The sequence below is a fragment of the Crocodylus porosus genome, unplaced genomic scaffold (assembly GCF_001723895.1).
Source record: "Crocodylus porosus isolate Cpor-Errol unplaced genomic scaffold, CroPor_comp1, whole genome shotgun sequence".
Taxonomy (NCBI): domain Eukaryota; kingdom Metazoa; phylum Chordata; order Crocodylia; family Crocodylidae; genus Crocodylus; species Crocodylus porosus.
Window position 1 is genome coordinate 30,705,599 of NW_017728914.1, and position 23,099 is coordinate 30,728,697.

At 41.5% G+C, this 23,099-nt stretch overlaps 1 protein-coding gene across 2 annotated transcripts in view; it reads left to right on the top strand.

The window, feature by feature from the left end:
• The window catches only part of SPOCK1 (SPARC/osteonectin, cwcv and kazal like domains proteoglycan 1), a 495,139-nt gene that overhangs the window by 195,758 nt on the left and 276,282 nt on the right, over positions 1-23,099 (top strand). The gene's annotated exons all lie outside the window — the stretch shown is intronic.

Genomic DNA, 23,099 nt, shown 5'->3' on the forward strand with positions numbered 1-23,099 from the left:
CTGTACTAACAACCCATTAGAACTGCAGAGAGCAGGGGAGCCTATAGCCCAGAAATGATTGGTAGTCATTATTATTGAACTGGAGTCTGTCAAAGATGCAGAAGGTAGGAAGAAAGGTAGTATAAGGGGCAGGTTTGGTTAGGATTTTTAAAAAATAAATCAAAGATTTTTTTTTTGACAAGGTCATTTGAGAGTTCTTAAGTAGCTGACAGATCTGACTTAACGTGTTTTTACAGTATTCTTGTGTGTGCAGTGGGGAGGAATCGTTTTGGTTTTTTTTTTAGCATAATGCTCTTATTTAAAAGGTTTTGGCATAACAATTAAACATAACTAACAATGGACATCTCATTAAATATGCCAATAAATTAACTCATTAAGAGTTTATCCAATATTATGAGTGAAAGCTGTTAAATAATAAAAAAATAGACTCAATCCCAGGAAGCCTTATTTTTAATTTCTGCTGGGAGCCACTTCTATCTTTAATAGCTATGCTAAATTCCTAAGTAGGCAAACAGATGTTATTAATTTTTCTGGAAATATGCACAAATTCAAAATAAAGTTTTGATAGGTTTAAAGTTTTTGGAAAGAATGTGGAACAGTGTGCAATGTGTTTACCGTATGGCATTCTTAAAGCATCATTACCCAAAAGATAGGAACTGTGGAAATAATGGGATGCACTTTTGTACTGCAGATACATATGCTCTGAATTCAAAATGTTAGGACTACCGAATCACCATTATTATTCCGGATAACAACCCAACAGAAGGACACAATAAGAGGAGAAACCCTTGCTCATACTTAGAGGTTGAGTATTTCCAGAATCATCCATAAGGAGTCCACGTTATTTCAAAAACTGTCAGCTGTCTCTAGGCAACACTCCAACTGTACAGAGACACTCCAGCCCTACAATAAAACTCCAACTTTTCTGTAGCTGTCTTTAACAAGCTAGATGGTAAGGCTCTTTACATGTTGCAGATAACTATGGTTTACCCTCTGCTCTCAGGTATACTTAGGTAGACTGGAGTGACGCTACTGATTTCAGGTGCATCCCCATTCTCCAAAATACCCCTGAGCTAAGCAGCAACAGCAAATTAAACCTCTGAACATGTCAACTCTTCGGAGGAGGAAACAACCAGTTCAGAACAGATTCCAGCCCGTAGCGATATATAACCTGGGAGCGTCACACTCCAGCAGCTCTGTCGAGGTCGAATTTGTGCCCAGTAGAACCTCGTGTATACGAATGTATGTATCTGTGTTCATACTGCCGCCTCCTCTTCAGTGAATTGTACCTGTCTTTTTTCCAGCTAAATTCAGACTCCAGCTGTCCACAGCACTGGAAAGCAGAGGTAGCCTAGAATTAATAAGCATTCCAAAAAAAAAAAAAAAATAGATAGATAGGTAATGGAAAAATTGCAAGGCAGGCTGAAAATCACAGAACCTTCAATTATTTTTGAACCTGCAATTTTCTGTTAGCCTTGATTAAGATGTTCTTTCGAAACAGCCTAAATAAATCTATTTGCAAGAGATTGTTCAGTGTCGTACCTGCCTGTCTCTGCACATAAATATGTTAGTATTATATGGAATCTTTTCTATTAGTTTGCTTCACAGGGTGATCTCTATTGAAGACTTGTATCGCTGTTTCTTTTTGGACTGTGATTGTACTTGTTTTTATAGGAAAATTGTGCATGAATTGTGTGTGTAAATCATCAATTAATCAGCACTGTTTTAAGACGTGGACTAAATCAACAGAGAACGATTATCGCAAGTATTACACATGAAACAAACTGCCTGACATCAAATATATTCTGAGCAGCTATTGTACTTCCTGTTCCACAGCAGCCACACAGGCAAACTGTATGTGGTTGTCTTGTATTACAAGAAAAATACTACCTTCTCTACTGGGTTTGCATGCAACCAACTTTATAATAAAATGCCACATTAAAGGTGATGAGTTGGCATCCCTCTCAGTGATGGTACTGTGGCTAATGCACTTGACTGAAGATGGTGATCAATAGGTTGCTCTGTCTAGAATTTCATTAGCACTTTGGGAGGCGTTAAGAGGTCTCTTGTTAGTTTTGTCAATAATGTTACTGATTTTTCTTTTAGTATCTCTGACTTCAGTGACCATGAAACTAGCATTCACAGATTTTTAAAGGTCAGTCCATGCTACATATGGTTCCCACCTTGTTCCCATCAAAGTTATTAGGGTTTTGAGAATGTCATGGGACTTGATGTTGTTTCCACTGATGCCAAAAGAATGCAGGATCCTTCATTCTTTTTGCTGCAATCCAGCATGTAGGATCTCAGGCAAAATAGTCAACTCTTTTTTCCTAAGAATACCCTTTGCTGTTAAAGCCATACAACTCTGTGGACACATAGAAGGACTGGCCGAATTTGGTCCTTTGTCTCTTAACTACTTTTTTGCATCTGTTTCATGGTGACAATCATAATAAATGACATGCAAGAAAAGTTGATATGCCTAGAGATTTATTTATTTTTTTATCCGGATAGGAGCTAATTGGAGTCCTATCCTCCACTTAGGCTGAAGGCTGGGGTCAAAGTTAAAACAACTTTTCACAATCAATAGATAAAAAAATCCATAGATGCTAATACATGTGTATTTGTGAATTAATTAAATATTCATCTCCAATAAACCTAAATACCTAGGTCAGTAAAATACTAATTGGATCACAGTTATTTTTCTTTCCATTATTATTCCATCTAATAAAACAGATTTGTATAAAACCATAATAATAAAAGCTAATCTGAATAATTATCTGACAACTTCGAAGTTCTCTATCATTTGGGAGGGGGTTTTTTTAATTTAGAAAAATGGAGTTGCAGTGATGTGTAATAAGGCCATTAAAAACTCTAACATTTTTATGTTACCGTCATTGTCATAAAAGAAGTGTAATTGTACTATCTCAAATTAAAATGGAAGCATAAGTAGGCAAATTTTTCAGAATTCATTCTGCATAATAAAGTTCACTTACAGTGAGAGGTTTAAGGCTCTGCTAAGAAGGTGTCTTATGTACAACACCTCATTTCTTTCACATTTTCTTACACTTCAGTTTACTTTTGATCAAAGTAAATGCACCAAGGTATTTTAATGTTGCTTTAGTAAATAAAGTTCAATCTCTCTACACTTGTCTTTTCTTCTTCTTTCTGTGACTATGGCCTATCAGTGAATCTTGCCTTTCATTTGATAACTATCTTCCTGTTGTCAGCAAGTATTTTGAAAATGTCATTCAACTCAGTGATCGAGTTTCCATTGTACTGTTACACCCAAGGTTGGGAGGAAAGATGCATCTGGGGAGCATTGATATCCCAGTCCTGGTTCCAACCATCACTCATGAAACGTACCTACCCGAAGCTGATAAGTAATGCTGTTCTGTTGTACAACGTGTGTAAAAAATCGTCTTCTGTCGCTGAGGAATTGGCGGGCCTCCTGACACCTAGGTACTGACCCTGGAGGGATGTGTGGTACATGGTAGGATGTATTGCTTGAAGGGAGGCTCTTACATGTGTTCTCTATCACCAAGGAGCACAAGAGCAGAATCAACTGTGCTGTGTATGTTGAAGTTCTCCCTGGACTTTAATTTGAGACCAGCGGTTAAGTCCGTAGGCCCTGGCTAGATGTGCAGGTAAAGTTATGATGGGATGTGCAATCCACATGATCGTATTTCCTGCCATGCCACACGTTCATGGCAGGAGGCATGATCATGGGATAGAGCCTCAGATCCCATCATGCCTTATTGCTGGCACCACGTGCTCCTCTGGCTGGAAGCCCTGTCAGCTGATCTTGGTTTCCAGCCACAGGGGCACACGATGTGTCCCTGAAGCTGGCAGCCAGAGCCCCATCAGCTGTGGGATCCCAGCCGCAGGGGTGCACCTGGCCATATGTTCAATTAATGTCATGATAGGAACCAGCCACAAAGTTATTACACATTTTTTGTGAAATAGTGTTTGTGGCTGGTTCCTTTTTTTATGATGCCATTAATTCCTTTAATGTGTGGCTGGGTCACAACTTGATTAACTGTTTAATTATATCTCAGGGGTAACGTGGCAGGGGCTTTAGTATTGGATAATCACAACTATGATAAAGGAATGTATAAATAATCCTAGGGCTCATTTCACATTATACCAGTCTTATTAATACAGTGCAAATGAACACTTGTGTAATGATTGTAGTATGACACTTCTGGGAGTTGAGGTTGTTATTCTTTCTTTCAAATTCTTGGAAAATTAATTGCTTTATGTACATCTGAGAACATATTCTATGAGGGACCAGAACTTTAAAACAAATTCTCTAATTGTATTCCATAGACCACTATTAGACTAGAACCAAGCCAGAGAGATTGTGAAGGCAAGTCCACTGCTGTCTACTATGTTCTTGCCTTCAAATAGATGTAATCAAAATACTTTGGGACGAGGTGGTCATGCTGATACATTTTCTAAATGTGTGGGCACTGTGCTGTGGATGTTATAGTTGCACTGTTATATATTCTGCTTGCACATTCAAATTTAAGATGCAAAGAACCACAAATTTGTATAATATCAAACACACAAATATCAGTAAAGTTTGTACATTTTTGTGCTTAACCTGCATTGCTACGCTATATCAGGAGGGAGTGTTGTCTAGTGGCATAAAAAGAGAGAAATTTGACTCATCTTCTTTTGCTAACTCTGCCAATGATTGGGTGTATAACCCACAATACCTCTTCCTCAATGAGGCCATAAAATAAAGATTCTGATCGTTGGTTATCTCAGAGGAGTACAAAATAATAAGTGCTGCTGTTTCAGCTCATGTCTGAAACTTGGAAGTGGCTGATCACTTTCTTCCATCTTTCACTTCACAGCAGAGCTTTAAAATGTCCATTCCCCATCCGCTTTTGCATCGTGCATTTTAAAGTGTTTCTGATGGAGCTGGCATTCTCTTTCTTCCTGGTTCTATTTGGTTTAGTTCTTTATTTTAGTATTAAAAGTAGCCATATTCCTTCTAAATTCACCCTTGTCAATGTCTCTTGATTTGTGATTTTGATTATCCCTCTGATTTTTAACCTTCTTCTATAGAATGAAAATTCAAATACCCTAATGGGTGTGAATCTTTTTAAGTGTCCAGCTTTCACAGCCATACAGGAGGATCAACCGTTTGTAACATTTTAGTAATCTCTGGTGTGTCCTCAAATGTAATTTTCTACAAGCGAGAGCTGCTGAAAGAATATAGAAGGCATTTTTGCAAGCACTATTCTTGTTCCTTATTCATTGCATGTTCCATATGATGGTATCAAACTCATGAAATACAGAAACCCATTCACTTAGTCCACCATTTGACCATCAAGGAGTTGCCAACACTGTGCTTTACTAAGTTTGCTAAGTGTTATTGTCTTAGTTAATTAAACACAGGAGGCTTAGTCTCTATGTTTGGGATTTTTTAATAGAAGAGTCTCAAGTGAATCAGCGCAGAAGTACAACGTTTTTTATTATAACAGTTAAGTTTACAGATAACTCAGTGATTATAGCTTTTCTGTGCTACCTGCTTGGTAATTTTTTTTACTAAACCTTTTTTTTTTCCTTTTCTTTTGAATGCCATTTCCTCAATGCCAAAACCTTTTATAACATATCATTCTGACTGAACATTAATCATAAGTGGATTCTCGGGTCCACAACGGAACTACTGGTGAGAGGAAGTGAGAGATCCCCAACCCTGTCTGGTGGTTAGGACACTGACCTGGAAGAGTAACACTCCAGGCAAGTCTACACCACAGACTTACCATGCCACACAGCAGTGTGGTGTGTTTGAGGGTGTTGTTGCCCAATAAAGTGCATATGCAGTGTAAATGTGCCCTTAGGTTCAAGCCCCTGCTTTATGCTGTTAGGGCAGAGATCTTCAACATGGATCTGCCACATTGCAGGCAGATGGACAATTGGTTGTTCTAAGATGGGTCACATTGTTTTTTGCGCTGTAGTTAAAGGCCAAAAAAAAATCAAAGTGTCCTAGCTTTGTCCTAATGTAGAATAAGCATCAATACTGATGACTGCTCACCATTTTTTGTGAAGTAGAGTTCTCATTCTTTAGCCAACCCTAGATTGCTATTGCTTACATTCCCGTTTTGCAACCTGTGGTCCATAGACCCCCTGCAGGTCTGCAGACTATGTCTAAGGGTTCTGTGAAAGAAGATGATGATCAATCAGAAGAATGTGAATGCCCATACTTACAATTCAAAGGGGTCTGCACCTCCATGCAAAAATGTTTAGGGGTCTGCAAATGAAAAAAGGTGAAAACCACTGCCTTAGATATTAATACTCTTTATATTCTGTTATTGTGAACACATAACTGATATTTAAAACACAATATTAGTTTGATAGCCACAATAACTGACTGATTTCAAATCACTTTTCAGGAATTAATGACCTAAATTATTCCTTCCACTTTTTTCATAATCAGGAGTACTGTTTCCATAGGTTAAAGTTAAGTAGTATCAATGGTAGTTAAATATTTTTTTCTTTCAAAGATCTGCCCTGTAATGAGGTCTGTCTCTAGCGGGGGGCCCAACCGGGGCGACCACCCTGGGTCCCGTGCTTTGAGGGGGCCGCATAGAGCCAGGCAGAGCAGCGCAGCAATGCTGCACTGCCACCAGCTTCATGTTCAGCTCCTCAGCATGCCCCCAGCCTCCATTGACGAATCTGCTGCTGAAGATGGTGCATCTGGCCACTCGCCACCCCCCCTCCGCCACTGAATCTGCCGCCAGCTTCCTCACATCCGGGGGCAGGACCCCACACAGGCCAATTTCCCTTGGGCCCCACACCCTGCTCGGATTGTCTCTGCCTGTAATACTGAGAAGAACGCTTCTATTAGGGCTGTGCAAAGCTTCAGGTGCTGATTCGATTCAGAGGAGAATCAGCCCAATTTGGTGGCAGAATCTCTGAATCTGAATCGAATCAGGGGACCAATTAAAAGGTTTGAATCGATTTGAAGCTCTCCAAATTGATTTGGAAAAGATTCAAGGAGCTTCAGTGATTTGGGCAGTCCCCTCCTGCTGCAGCAGGGAGCTGGACTCGGACTCTGAGCTTTTAAGTAAGGGGCAGGGGAGGAGTGTCTGGAGGATGGGGGAGGGGACTGTGGGGAGACCCTGGCTAGGCCCCATCCCCTGCCTGCTCCCCCAGCACCCCCATGGCTGCCCCGCCTGCCCCAGCTCCCAGCCATTTAAATAAAAAGCCCCTACTCAACGGGTGCTGCTGGGCAGAGGGGCAATCCCTGTTACCCTCCACTGCCCCCCACTGCATGGAGGGCTCTACTACGAGCCCCTGACCCCAGCCCACTTTTCCAGCCCCCCCATGGCTGCCCTGCTTGCCCTAGCTCCGGCCTTTTAAGAAAAAAATGCAAAAATCCCCCGGGCTCCCTGGCTCCTGAAGGAAACATGGGGTGTCTGGGGGCTTGTGCAGAGCCCCCCCAAGCAGCACAGGGCAGTGGAGAACAGCGGGGATCGCACCCCCACTGGACAGCAGCTGGTGAGTGCCATACTTTTGGTTTTTTGGTTTTTTTAAAGGGCCAGAGCCGGGGCTGGTGGGGCAGCCATGGGGGCCTGGGAGAGTGAGCGGGGGTCATGGGGCTTGTGGCAGACCCTTCATGTGCCATGGGGCAGTGAGGGGCAGCAGGGATCACCCCCCCACCTGGCAGTTCCCAGTGATTTGAGGCTTTTTTTTTTTTCAGAACGAGGATGGTGCGGCCAGGGGGGCAGCCATTGCCAGGACTGAGAGAGCGGGTGGGGGATGGGCCTGTGTGATTCAGAGATTTGGCTGATTTGGCAGCAAGTGAATCTCAGAATCAGTTTCAGCTGAATCAATTCAGGACAGTGATTCGAATCTCTGAATCAAATCACTGTCCCCTGAATTGGCCGAATCCAAATCCAAAATGAATGCTAGCTGGTTCGCACAGGCCTAACTTCTATGTGTATACACAAGGGAGTATTGAGTATATGATTTGATATTAGTCACTTAGAATAAATAAAAATGAAATAAGGTTTCTCTGTTGTAAGTTCACTGAAAATGGCTTAGAATTGGTAATTAGTCAGAAATTGTTATTGAACCAATGCTTTATTTCTTCTTTTGAAAGTAACTGGTTCTGTTTATATAGCTAAGACTACACAGATAACTGTGATGAAGTACTAGCAGAAATTGATGCCAAGTGCCTGTAATTAATCTTTAATTTAATTTTATATGCACTCTTTAAGAAGCTGATGAGCAAGTTAAGAAGATATGGTACTGGGAATTTTCATTTCTCTTGTGCATAGGCTGGCAGTCCCTAAGCGGACACATCTGTAATCATCATAATTCATATACATTGCAAATTATCCCTGAAGCACCACCCAAGCAGGGAGTCTCAGTTGAAGTGCATCACCGATGAACTGAGAGTGTGCCTAAGAGTTCAGGGACTTCAGTCCCACCAAAGCACCTTGTGAGACAGTATTCAGTGAGGACCAGAAACAGTTGTATAGCTACCAAGCCTAATGTGGATGTGCTTCTTGCAGAAAATATCCCATTTGTCAAATTTTAGCTTTTTTGTCTGTTCATAAATTGGCCTCCAATTGTAGTTTTGATCAATGGGTTGCTTGTTTGGAATTTGTTGGTACTTGTTCTATACATGCTTATTGGATGGCTTCAAGCGTTTGGCATTTGGGCTATGAACTGTTTTGACTGGACAGAAAAAAGGGGGGGTGTATAAAAGTTCATTTCTTGATTGGGAACCTCACTTGGAGAGAGAGAGACATCCAATAGAAATATCAGGAACCTGAAGCTCACCTTTACTACTGACCTGTGTGCAGGCCTTCTCTATGCATGGGACATAAAGCAAGAAGCTGCCTAGTTGTGTTTTTCTATCCTACTTCACAGGATGCCAGGAGCAGTCCAGCTCACAACTTCAGGTTTATGTTACATATACCCAAAAAAGCTCCATTTTCAGTAATTAAATCTCCCTCTCTGTTGGTGCTTAGAAGGAAAAAAAATCCCTATGCTCCTGAAAGTCAGGCTTTTCTTCCTTGTTCTTCTGAGCCAGGCATGAACAATTGAGCTTTAAAAAAAACAACAACCCAGTGCACACTTGGGCTGACAGCTTTTATAAGTTGCAGGCTGAAGCAATTTGAAATGTCCAAGGAAAGCCATGAAAAGCTAAAGTCTGTCATGAAAACACCAACAGCCCCATAACTATTATGACACTTCCAGGTGCTGCCGTAATGCAGTGCAGTCCATTTTAATTTAAGCAGTAGTTGGAACAACTGCAAATCATTGTACAAAGATGCTTTTAGAGACGAAGCATATGAAACACGGGTCAAGTACTCCATTGTGAATTTTACATGGCTATGGTAAGCCAGTGCTTTTCATGAGCAGAAACTCTTTCAAATTCGGGTTTAATTTTCAGAGGTTTGCAACTCTATAGAAATAGATGGAAACAGAAATGTATATATGGGGATTGGGTAATTTGTGTGGGCAGTTACCCAGTTTGCACATCCAGTATGCTGTGTAAGGGTTATGTGTATGGAACGAGACCCATTATGCCTGAAAATGTTATTTCACTGGCCTGGTGTACTATGCCTTCTAATGTACAGTTGGAGCAAGAATGAAAAAGATGATTGAATATCCTTTTAAATGCAGTTTCTGCCAATTAAATAAATCAGGCCTTCAAATACTGGTTACCTACAGCTGTGTGGGAAAGGGACCGTCTTCATGCTCTATATTTGTAATTCAGGCAGCTCAGTGGGATCCTGTTTTATGGCGTGGAAGGATGGGAATCAGTACAATACAAATACGAAATAAAGATATTCTTGGAGGCTGTGAAAATGTATTGGACTTAATTTTAATTTCTAATTTCATAATTTTTTCTGGCCACTCCATCTTCTTATCATGAAAAATATGGACCATTTTCTGTGCAAGCATTGTTCATATTTGTTGATGATCCTCTCCTTCACCATCTTTCCCACAGAAGTAACATCTTTAGTGTATTTTCATACATGGTGCTGTACCAATAACATTTTTCCATTGCCTATAAATAAATTAAATATACTGCAGCTTAAAAGAGAAATTGCTGTCAGCTGAGGTTCACTGCCTGTGACACATTTCATCTTCTTTCAGCCCCCGTTACTGTGCTTTCCCTTGAATTTGTATAGGAAGTTGCATTGCCTGTTAGAATGCCATGTGGCATGCTACAGCCACATGCTTGATATATGGACCTATTGCTACAAACTCCTACGTTGGCTTTTGAAATTGCATTGAAGATGAACTTTTGATAGATGAAGCTGTTTATCTGATTTGAAAATAGGATTTTTTTTTTGTATCAGTCAATCAAGAACTCCGGCTCCCAAATGGAAAAAAGGGTTAGAGATGAAGGAAGACAGATTGGGCAAGTGGTCCAATGGAAAAACAGGCCTGATCCTCAGAGAAGGGGTATGCTGAAGAGTTATATTTTTTGCCAAGTTGACAGAATTATTTCACAAAACATAAATTCTATTCAGTATTGTTCTTTTAAACTAAGCACTGTGGGACAGATCGCATCCACGGGATCTACACACAGAATGGGACCCTCCACACACCCAGCCTCTCTACTCCCACACGGCTCTTAGAGCATTCATACACATGCTCCAGAAGTGGGGCGGGGGAGATTTAATTAGAGTGGCTCCGAGAGCCGCTCTTAATTAAAGCCCCCAGAGCTTCCCGTGTATCGGCATCGCCGCACTTCAAAATGGCTTTAGATAAAGCACCCCTGCCACCGTTTTTAAGCACAGGGACACTGGTACACGAGACATAGGGGACTCTTGGAGCGCAGTAATTGCCATGCTCCAGCAGACTCAATAGTGGAGTTGGAGCAACCTCCCTGCTCATCTGTAGGCACCCTTAGAGACTGTTTCAGAGGCATGACTTTCATGGGCAACAACATCCTTCATCACATGCCACTTGAAGATAAACCAGATTAGCAGCACAAGGGTAGGACTCCTGCAGACCTCATGAAGGTGCTCTGTGGGGCTGGAAGCCCAGATCAGGCATGGACCATAGGTCTGAGGGAGAATGAGTTGTAACCCCAGAGTTCTCTGACACGTCCCACGTAGCCTGTGAGACAGCTAACACAACCCAGCTCTGGGGTGTCTTTTCCTCATGGCCATTGTCACAGTGAGAAGCCGCCCTTTAAGAGCAGTTCTAGCAGCCCATGGGTATACCTGGGCTTAAAAGATGCTGAGGAATTCTAACTGGTCTCAGCGTGATCACCAGAGATCCTGGTTTTCTCTGATTTTAAAAAAATCCCGAATTTTTGGTTAAAAAAGAAGTAACCCCAAATCCACATTTTTCAGTGATTTAAATGAAACACTAACAAACTAAGATATGGATATACCTAGATCTAGATCAATCTAAATGTAAATCTCTCTCTGTCTCTGTCTCTGTCTCTGTCTCTCTCTCTGTCTCTCTCTGTCTCTCTCTCTCTCTCATATATATTCAGAGAGAGAGAGAGAGATCTACATTTAGATTGATCTAGATCTAGGTATATCCATATCTTAGTTTGTTAGTGTTTCATTTAAATCACTGAAAAATGTGGATTTGGGGTTACTTCTTTTTTAACCAAAAATTCGGGATTTTTTTAAAATCAGAGAAAACCAGGCTCTCTGGTGATAACCAATGATAAGATGAGTCTTACGAGGCAGTGGGTTCGCATAGAGAGAGCAGGTGTGTTAAGAACAATATGATGGTAACGTTAGCCTTGCAACCAGAAAGAACTAAGAGTTATTCGCATTGTGAGCCTCTCTCCCAGCGGCAATAACCTCACAACACCAAGAAATAAAAAATGTAACTCATAATGCACATGTGTCACTAAATGACTCTGAAACTGCTGCTCACAGCAAGTGCGATTCTCCTTTCTCTGTATCCTGAAGTCACTCCCATGATCCATCTTTCTTCCTTTGGCCTGTCGACATCTGAGTGCTTGTTTCATCTTAGTGGGACCCAAGAGCATTTGCACATATATCCTGCTAATAATCTAGCAGAACATCAGCGGTTCAGGGAGGAAATATATATAGGCATTCGGTGATGATGGCAGAGCAAGCAGCACAAGACAGGTGTATTGCTGTGAGGAGGAGTTGGGGGGTGGGGAGCAGTCATCTCTGAACAGAGGAGTGGAAATAAAGTATGTAAAAGAAAAAAATCTTAATAGAATAGGGCCTTGGATAAGAGTCAAGCATTTCAGCGTTGGATCCTCTGCACGCCAGTTTTCTAATGTGCCTGTGCATTATTGTGCTGTCTGAATTATGCTATTCCTGTGAAGAAAAGAGTCCTTTGTTCACAGCTTTGAAGTAGTTGGATTTTCCCAGCTCTTCTGTGCAGCTTTTCTATGATTTATTAGTGTTTAGACCAAAACCCTGGATCTAAACCTCCAAACTTTGGAGAAGTTGTCAGCTCTGAATACGAAGTTTTCAACTCAGCCCACATCCAGTTAGTATATTAATCTGTGTGTGTATATATATTAAGGTTTGGGGACAGGACCTGGGGACGTGTTAAATTCCCTTTGTGTCCCTCTTGCTAAATATTTGCCCAGATAACTGGTACAGTAACACTTTCCAAAGAGCTTCTTAAAAATTAAGGGTTAAAATATTCATAAGCATGGCTTTAGAAGACATTGAATAATTATAAAAGGATAGCCTTAAAAGTGTGCAATTTCTCCTTTGCTAAGAACAGTTATTCAGAGGAATTAATTTGGAGCATGCTGACTAAATTAAAAATGCATTAAAATCTTTTATGGTATATAATAGCAATCTAATAACAATGTTTTTGTCTTGTATATTAATTATGGTGGTTGTAAATTAACTAGTATTTAATAAAAATTAATAATAGTTTGTGTTTTCCATTGAGTGGAGTAAATTTACATGATGTTTCCAAACAATCTAAAGAGCCTACCATTGTATAGATGTGCAGTAAATTCATTTCAATGAATTATAATATTATTGCATTGGTTTGGAGATTAAAATTATGCATTAAATCTTAATTCATTAATTCCTTTGGTTTCTTTTGTGTGTCTGGGGGGCAAGGAGGAACTGAAATGCTATTAAACTTGTAAATACTGAAGAAACGTCTGATAAATATAAGTCAGGTAGAATAGTAAGAAGCCCATCACAGCAATTCTTTAAAAGTATCCTTTTTTTTTTCTCCCTTACTCCCAGGCTCTCCCTGAGCTCAAACCAAACTCAATTTAACCTCAGCTCTGTATTGTTTGGGTTGAACACGCTAGTGAGGTGATTCTTGCACATCCCTCTAATACTAACCCCCATCACCAAGTTCATACATGCTTTCAGGAAGTAACACATTGTGTTTCTTGAAGGGTAAAGTCCAGTGGATTTGGGTTCAATTTTCTAGAAGGCTAGGTTTTCTCTCTAAGTCTATATGAGTTGCTCACTGAGATGCTGGAGGTGTTAGGAATACTAAGTGTCTCTGGTAGTCTGTTGGACCTGTGTCCTCTCCTGCAGGTGAACGTTAGTAAAGGAGTAACTCTGTTGCTGGTGAAGATGACCAGTACCTGCCTTGGGAAGAACAGGTAACCAGCTCCTTATGAGAGATCTTTTATATGACCATCACTGTCCTTCCTTTGCATTGACAGTCTATCCAGTTATCACACCAGTCTAGTTTTTCCTTTCCTGGCTGGATTGATCATTGATTAGCCCAAGGTTGTTTCACCATGGTCTTGTCAACTGTCCATCTCCCATCTCTGCTTAGTCCAAAGTTCACAAAGCCTGCCCTTCAGAATAAGGTGGAAAGTAGGATCCACTACATTCCCATTATGGGTCTCAACCAGCCAGGCTCTTCCCTACTCAGAACTCAGGAGTGGGAAACTATGGCTCTGGGCAGTAAAATTGTAGGCTCTGGGCAGTAAAATACATCAGGACTTAAGAGACTCCTGATATAGGAAAGAGTTAGGCCAAAAATTAGGGCATGAGGAAACTGTATATGAGGATGTTGTTGCAGACACAAAGGCTCCTTACTACTAGGTTTCTATCCCCAGTGGCTTTCTGCAAGTCTTAAGCCCAGGCCTTGACATCTACAACATACTGAATTTGTCCTGGTCTTTTCTTCTGCTTCTTCCCATTCATCATTTCTTCCTTTCTCCCTACATATAAGCACTTCAACATTTTAAAGGTATAAGCTGGTGGGAACCTGCAATGCAGTGACTTATTCACATCCAAGTCCAGTCCTGGCATCATTTCATGTCTACAACTCTTGTGAAGTTAGGTAGAGTTTGAAGCATGAGCAGATAGAAGGTCATTGGCATGTTTTCCTGAACCAGCCTAATAGCAAATCAAGTATGTACCAAGTAATAAGTCACAAACAATGTGCTAGAATATAAGTTGTGCTTAACTGGTAACATTGTATTTAGCTGATATGTAGACTAGGGTTGTGCGAATAGGGTTTACTGGCTGTTTCATTTTGACACTGTTTGAAGTTGTTTCAAGCTCGAAACAGCAAAATCAAAATGAAACGAAGGGCTTCAAAACAGTCTCAAAATAAAACGAGGCCAATAGAAATGTTTCAAAACTTTCAAAACATTTAGAGTTTCAAAGCAGCAGCCAGATGGTGGGAGGCAAGGGAGAGCCAGGGCTGTGCTCCAAGCGGTTCTGCAGCCCCATGTGGCTCAGCCCGGCAGGGAGCGCAGCCCTGGCTCTCTCTGCCTCCCACTGCTGGGCTGCTTTCCTTTGGGCTGGTGGCCGATGGGAGCATAGCGCCGGCTCTGCCCACCTCCTGATGCCGGGGCGCCCTCCAGTCGGCTCCACCTGCCCCATGGAAAGCAGCCTGGTGGCGGGAGTTGGGCATAGCCAGCGCTGCGCTCTGCCTCCTGCCACAGAGCTGAGTTCCACGGGGCTGCAAGCCACTGGGCCCTGAGCTCAGTGGAGGGAGGTGGAGTGCAGCACCGACGTGGCGCGCCACCTCTCTCCACTGGGCAGCGAGCCACTGGGCGCCAGTTCGACAAAACGAAACAGAACGGTGCTTTCAAAACTAAACTAAATTCAAAACCACACACTGTTCCATCAAAATGTCAAAACAGAAGTCGAGGCAAAATGGTGCTGTTTCGCGCAGCCCTAATGTAGACATCTATACTCGTGCTTGCCTTATAGTGCATATTTGAACAAAAATAAATATTGCCTCTCTCCTCAAATGCAAACTTTACTGCACATGCAATGAAACAGAATTAGGCATCTCTTTCATGCACTTTTGATTTCTGCTAGGGTTTTATCTGCCATAAATAACACAATCCAGCAATTGCCTTCATCAGACTGTTTACCAGATTCTCTAGCTTTCAGCTTGAAGCAAGCAGTGTTTCCACATTGTTTGAAATAATTTCACCCTCATTGCTTTCATCCGGTTAAATAATCCTTTAATTCATGTTCAGAACCATGAGATCTTTTCTCTTTTAATGCTTTTACTAATGGGTGCATATAGAATGTTATGGTGCCGTGTATGAGGTCAGATTGATCAGTTTATCAAATGACAAGAGTTATTACTGGATCATTAGTTCTGGCTGCCTCAGTGATTATATGTAGAGATCTTACACCTAAGGCCAACCGTGTTCTTTCATAATAAGGGATTTAGGAGATATTTATGCAAGCAGAAAATTGAATCAGCATCACCATCAGTGCATTAAATTATGGCATTTTATGAAAGAAGAGTTTCTTTAACATATGACAGTAGATAAATATAGGAAAAAATTGCGGATTACCAGAAAGGGTTTAGCCTCTGTAAATTACATTTTGAACTTTAAAGTATTATGCATAGCCAAAAACTCCTTTAACCTCTGTGATATCAACCTTATTTGTTTTACCTGTGTATGGTACAAGCTCCCCCACGTGCCATGGCACATGCCCCCCAGATTTGTGCGCAGGATAGCGGCATCTAATGCTCTCCCTGAAGCACCGGATGACATTTCTGGTTTCTGATTTGGTTGCCTGGCCTGTTTTGTTTAGCCTAAAAAGGCTTAGTTTCCTTCATAATCAAATTAAATTAAAAATAATTGAATATCAAAATTCTTAGGTCATGCTGAGAAGTAACTTTGAATGTGTGGAGTCGTTTATGCAACTAGCCGATGTCTGGTATGATAGAGAATATTTCAGTTCTCTCTACTTCTACTAATGAGTATTTGTATACTTTGATCACAACTTCTCTATTAAGCTATTCCTGGTTAAAGAATTCAAGTCAAGTACTGATTGAATGTACTTTACAGTACCATACAGTTTGGATGCTTCAGTAGAGGGATATAGGGTCCTTCAGTAATGCTAGGCATCGTTGTACTTTCCCTCTATTTCTTGGAACGATTTATCTTCCCAGCAGTTTCTGTTGAAGAAGGATTTATTTACGACTGCATACAAATTATTTATCACTAATGCCTCAAGTAAAACCCATGCTGTGTTACAATTTATGTTACACAGCGGTCTCAGTGCTCCCCCTTTGTTATCTGAAGGGCATAAAAAAACACCATAGAGAAAACAAGGACAAAAAAAAGGATCAATAAAAAGAATTAGTGGTTTGCATCGCCATGGGAGACCCTCCATGTGCAGGTCTTACCCTTTTGCTACTTGTTGTGGTTGGTGTGCAGGAACATTTCTTATGTTTCTGGACACTCTGAAGAGTTCTTCGCAGGGTTTAGTCTATACGTAAGGACAGTGGGGACATGATCTGGGGATATGCATCATTCCCACCTCCAAACCCAATTTGCACAAGGAATCCAAGTAGAAATGAATGCAGAATTCCTCTCCTTTTGCTTTGTTTCTCTTTGCTGTGTTTAGTCCACCTATACTCCTCAGTTGCCTTTTTGTTTCACTTCTATCTCATTCACATCGTAAGTCCTGAGTGTGGCTTTGGTGTGATGGCCAACTTCTCCCTGTCACCTGTACTTTGGTATTTCAGCCAGTATTTGGTGGGTGGAGCAGGGAGGAGAGGAACGTGCGATCTGATGGATCAGAGCCGCCCCAGTTGTATGGGAGCTATGTTATCAGTGTTTTAGCCTGCAGGACTTAAAGGCATCAAAGCAAAGTTTTGGGATGTGCTCATAAGGCAACATTTGTCCCATCAGAGGTGTTTAGGAAGATGAACAAAAGGAGCAATCAAATATTAATTTTTTAATGGTGACAATAAATAATCATAGTAATTGATGGTAATTCGTTAGGAGGTACAGAGTGCTACACAGGTTTGCAATATGATATGAGGCAACTAATTGGAGCATTGACCTTTTGGACCTGGAAATCAGAAATACACAGTGCACTGCCAAAAATAGGATTGGCCTTATAGATATTAATAAAACTAAGTGAGAGTGCTTCACATCCAGTTACACTCAACTAGATAACTAGAAAAGCAATTAAGAACAAGCCATCGATAAAAAGACCTGCTAGAATGAAAAGGAAACCCAAGATTACTATTGTTTACCTTAAGCTTTTCTGAACCAAAATTACTTTTTATTGCTTCTGTGTTCAAACACAAAGACAAGAGCAATTTAATCTAATTTATGTCTTTCCAGAGCCTCCTGGTGGGTTTGTTCAGTTTTTTCAGTCTGCTTTATTTTTATGCATCCATAATAAAGAGCAGTATAGTGGACAAAAGAATTCATCATGTTAATATGTTCTTTCAGTGACAAAGTTGTGCCATTTTAGCTCAAATTTTTCTTTCTTTTCTACTGTATTATGGGTTTCTCAAAAGGCCATATAAAAGAAAATATGTATATTTCTGCTAGAACTGCCATTAGCTTACATTGTCTGTAAAGGGATAGGGTGATCATAGTCTCATTATTTCCACTAATGAAAATGTATAGTTATTAGCAGGGTCCAGGTTTTCTGTTTGCTACAGAAAAATGTTTATTTTCTCCTTTAAAGGAAAAAAGCTTGGGAAGCAGTGGGTTTCCCCTGCGGGCTGGAAGCATTCAAGCCTGCGTGGGGCTGGTTGGGGCTGGCCGGAGTGTGATGCAAGGGGCGCCACGTGCATGTGTGCACATGCACTTGGCAAGCAATACAGCCAGGCAGCAGCGGAGAGCAGCTCTCCCGGCTTCCTGCAGATAAGTCTGTGGGTAGGGGGGATGGGCACAGGCGATTTGGGGGGTGGCAGAGGGAGCAGATTGAGGCCCCCATGGTGAGAGGGTCAGGGTTGGTGGCTGGGGCTGGGGTGGGAATGCACAGCCACAGGGCCCAACCAGGGAACAGGACAGAGCCACAGGTAGCTCTTCTGGGGGGGCAGCAGAGGAGGGCTGGCACCCTGCTATTGTGCACACTCCCAGGGAGGTGATGTGGAAGGGGCCCATGCCCCTCCAAATTTGTGCATAGGAGGGAGGTAGATGTGGGTTGCCTGCTGCAGGGCTCAGGGATTCCTGTCCTGCTGTTCTTCCCCTGAGGGCTCCCGTGGCCCCCCAGCAGGCAGAACCCAGTGCAGGAGGGTGGAGAGACTCGGTGCTGCCACCATTGCTGCTGGGGAGCCCTGTGCCATCCATGCTGCTGTGGAGGGTGCCCTCTGCCTGCCCACGTTTTGCTCCCTGCTGCTGCCGGTTGGGCAGGGGCTCCTCGCCATGGTGGTGTGGCTGGCATGGGGCTCCCAGCAGTGGTGGCAGCACCAAGCCTCTCGGCCCTCCTGTGCTGGATCTTGTTCGCTGGACTGCAGAGGACAGGCACAGGGCACCAGCATTTCAGGGCTGCTCAGCACCACAAAGCAGCGGGGCTGCCACAGCTGACCCCACGTTCTGGTAAACGCAGAGGGAGCTCTGATTTTCCATGATAAAAAAAAAAACATCAAATGCCAAAATATATAGGTATTTAGAATTTATTTTATTATAACGATTGAGATGCTGTTAGGCTTCCAAAGTGCTTTAAAATTGTAAACATATCAATTAAGCATTGTATTCAACTAATACCTATATACATAGTAGCATCACATTTTAATAATCGAAAAATGTGAATTTGGGGGGTTTTAATAAGAGAATTTTGTCAGAGAATTTGAGATTTTTAAACAGAGAAAACCAGGATCCCTGGTTATTAGCTATCGTGGCTTTAACAAATGTAACCCTCTACCCACTATTCCATCTCACTGTAAACAGGTGATTAGTGAAATAAGCCAAAAAGGCTTGGAGTAGTTTCTGGTATTGGAGTGACAATAAAAAAATATATACAGTACTGGAACTGTGAATATCTGTAAATAAAACCTACCCACACACAGGTACTGTACACCACATTTACTATACCTTTAATGAGCAAGCTTTTCCTAATACCAACAATAAATTGTGTTTATTAAGCCAATTAACATGTCCAGTGCAGTTGGAGAGCTATTCATCATGGTCCTCTTTTCTAATAACCTTTTACACATATGAAGACTGTTATCATTTCCCCCTTCAGACTCCCCTTTTTAAAATTAAATGTACCCAGTTCTTTCAACCTTCCCTAATAGTTTCTGCTTATTAGATCTCGTCTCATTGTTATTGCTCTCCATTTTGTCTAGTTCCTTCTTAAAATGTGCTGCCCAAAGCTGGACACTGTACTCCAGCTGAGGCCTTGCTATTGCTGAGCAGAGTAATATCTATGAAACTCCTGCTAATATAACCCAGGCTGAGATTTGTCTTTTTTTGAAAAACCTCACATTGTGAACTTGTGTTTAGTTTGTGGTCCGTTATCATCCTTGGATTCATTTCATTTCATCTTCTGGTTGGTCTTAAACAGTATCTGAAATTTATTGAGATCATTTTGAATTTTAATTCTAACCTCCAAGGTGCCCGCAACCCCACCAAGACCGATGTCATCTGTAAATTTTACATTCTTTCTATCCCATTATTCAGATTGGAGACAAATAACCCAAATTTGTTAATTTTACTCTACTCCCCCTCCTCCCCACCCCCAAGCTATTCACATTAGATTGCTTTATGCCATTTTTATAGCTGCTATAAATCATCCAAATGCTAATGGGGAAATCTCTCCATTGATTCTATGCAGATTCAGCCTTGCGTGTAGCAGAGGTTGCCCAACAATCCATAAGAGAATAACAGATGTTTCAGCTTAAAAGAAGCATAGGAATAAGTGCACTGGATCAAGGATCATATTTGCTGTATTTTGCCTGCATGATTAGCATGGAAATCAAAGCACAAGAGCATTCAGTGCTCACTATCATGGAATAAGGTGTCTACCTGCTGGTAGTGTCAGAACCTAATCCAAGAACCTCATGAACTAAGAGCTAACATGGAAAAAAAATATTTCTGGAGGTGTTGGGGCGGGGGGCAGTTAGTTTGATTGCGTTTCCTTGATTGTGTTTTCCTTTGTTTCCTTTTTTGGTTTGTTTGTTTTATGAACTCAAGATAAATGAGGAGAGAGAGAATGCCATTATCATTAGAGGATTTCTGCAGCAGGCACAGAAGGAAGAAATAAGCATTCCTCTTTATTTGGGATTTGCCTTTCACCTTACAATAGTGCCATCGTGTCCATGTTGACTGCTGGATGACTTTTTCACCTCGCTGTCACAGAATTGGAAGAGAACTGTCTTTGCTCTCTGCACTGAAGCATCCAAGCGGTAGGGTTGGGATCAGAGTGGACAGGGCCATGCTTTCGCAGCCATGCACTCGAGACCATTGGGAAGCTCTGTAGGCATATCCTGAGGCTTTCAACTGCATTTGTCTCATGACCCATGCCAAAGATGGCAGCTTTTTTGAGACTCTTGTTCAAAGGCCAACTGAGGTCTGTCTTGAGCCCTAGCATGAGTTAAACTTACGCCCAGCTGCCCACAGCTCCAAAAGCTGCTCTGAAAAGCAGAGTATAGTGATATTCCAGCCAACCACCCATACTGGAGGCTGCAATTAAGTAGTGATCTGAGGCAAGCGCTTTGGCTTCTGCCACAGCCAAGACCATCCTGTTCAGCACAAGCAGACCTGTTGGTTGGACAGTCACTTCATGCCAGCAAATCAAAGCAAGTCAAAGGAGCCGAGGCGGACGCAAGAATCAGGCTAAATCAGCTCAAACATGCACCCCTTAAGGTTTATTAGATTTATGCCCATATTATTTCCTTTCCTGCCCCTTCATCTCCCCATTATTCTTGTCTAGTAGGTTACTGGGGCAGCAGTTTTTAAAGCTCTCTTGCATCTTACATTCATGATCTTTAGTGTTCATTGTTAGCTTGCAGCCTAAGTATCATTGATTATAAATAAATGTTGATCCAAAATAAATGTTGATACACGCATGGTGTCATTTTATCCCTAAAGGCAGGGATAGCAAGTACTGGCATGAGTGTGTGGTAAACAGTTTAATTTGGTCAATAGTTTAATTTGGTCTGCAACTTAATGACATTTTAAAGTATGCAATGGCATTTCTGCTAGGCTGCCTGCCATCATTTTTTCCTTGACATGGCAAATAAGGCTTACTAACTCCAAAAAGAATTAGCATGAAACATGTCCATCAATCTCCATAAAAAAGCATTATGCTGTAGAATTATATTAAGTCTGAAGTAAAGTCGGCATAATTGAACAGAAATGTGTGCAGCCACTGATAGGCTTGTCTCAAGAAATCCTCATCATTTCTCATTTTAGTTCTCTTTCAGCACTGTCTTAATTCTTACCTTGCATTTTTCTGTTGTTTGTTCTTCAATCTATAGACATTGCTGGGTATTTCGTTTTGAGGCACTTTGTGGAGTAGCCTACATTTTTGCCTATGGAAAGGGACAGAATGTGACTTGGAATCAGATAAAGCACATATAGGAAGGTACATCCTATCATCTAAATGCCTCTGAGTCCCTTCCAGCTCCAGCTGGCTGTGTTTACCCCTGTCTAGCAAAACAGATCATAGCATTTTATATTGATAATGCAAGATAACTGTTACAGTGGCTGCACTTAGAAAGTGGATTCCTATTTTCAGGTTATTGCCAGTTCTACATTTTAAGCTGCAGGAATATCATTGGAATTGGTAATACCTCTGAAAATGGGATAGTTTGTATTGCTTTATAAATACCCCACACTTTATTGCTGTGAATACAGTACAATATATAGGTTTGGAAAATGTTGGGTATAAATTAACCTTTAAATTGGTTTAGTATCTTGGTCCAAATAAGCTATTCTGTGAGTCTAGTGAAAAGTCCACTGAAGTCAGTAAAAAGACTCCCATTGATTTTGATGGGCTTGGCTATGGGGACATGATTACAAAAAAGTATATAAGGAAATACATGTCTTTCCTCATTCAATTAGCTTCTTAAACTGCCCATTCCCTTCTTGTTAGTTTAAGTTCAGGGATGCTTTCTGGTTCAGTCCTGCAGCTCTCTTGTATGCACAAATCTTCATAACTCGGTGGGGGTTTCATGCATGGAACAATTTGCATTTCTTAAAAAAGGTGAATAAAGTAGTACCACTGTGTTCATCTTTCCTAGCCATAGCATCAAAAGTAATTGTCACTTGTAACTGATATGAAATAAGGCTGACTGAAGTACCTGTCTTGCTTATTTTCCTGATTTCCCTGTAAGATCTCTGAATTTTAGACCTTTGGGCTAGGGACAGAGAACATGTAAATCAGTTTAAATGATCAGAAACTAATTCAAACTGTAACAAAACATAAGTTCAGGGCACATAAACCAATTTCAAAATGGCTGAATCTGGTTTAAGATAAACCTGGTTGAACATAGTATCAGACTTAACTGCTTTGGGTCAAACCAGTTTATGCAATGTCTGTCCCAGACCCCTTCCTGGTTTAAGTTAAACCAGAGTCCCCCAGCATCCCAGGTGCTCTAGAGAGCAGGGCTGGCCCCGCCCCTCTGCTCCTTAGCTAGAGCTCCAGCAGAGACTGCAGGCACAGCAGGGTCTGCCTCGATTCCCCTGCCCCACCTCCTCTCACCACTTGCTGCTCAAGCAGGGATCTCCCCCTTCCTTCCCTCCCATCTCCCACAGCACGGACCCCAGCCCCATTGACCATAGCCAGTAGGTGGTATGCTAGCTAATGCTAAGAGGTGTCTGTGTGTGTGTGTGTGTGTGTGTGTGTGTGTGTGTGTGTCTCAAATTTCACTGGAACAGGACAAAGGCAGACAGGACAGTGTCCACTTAGGGGTTTTTGGAGCTAATCAACAGGTCAGCTGGTAATGTCTCT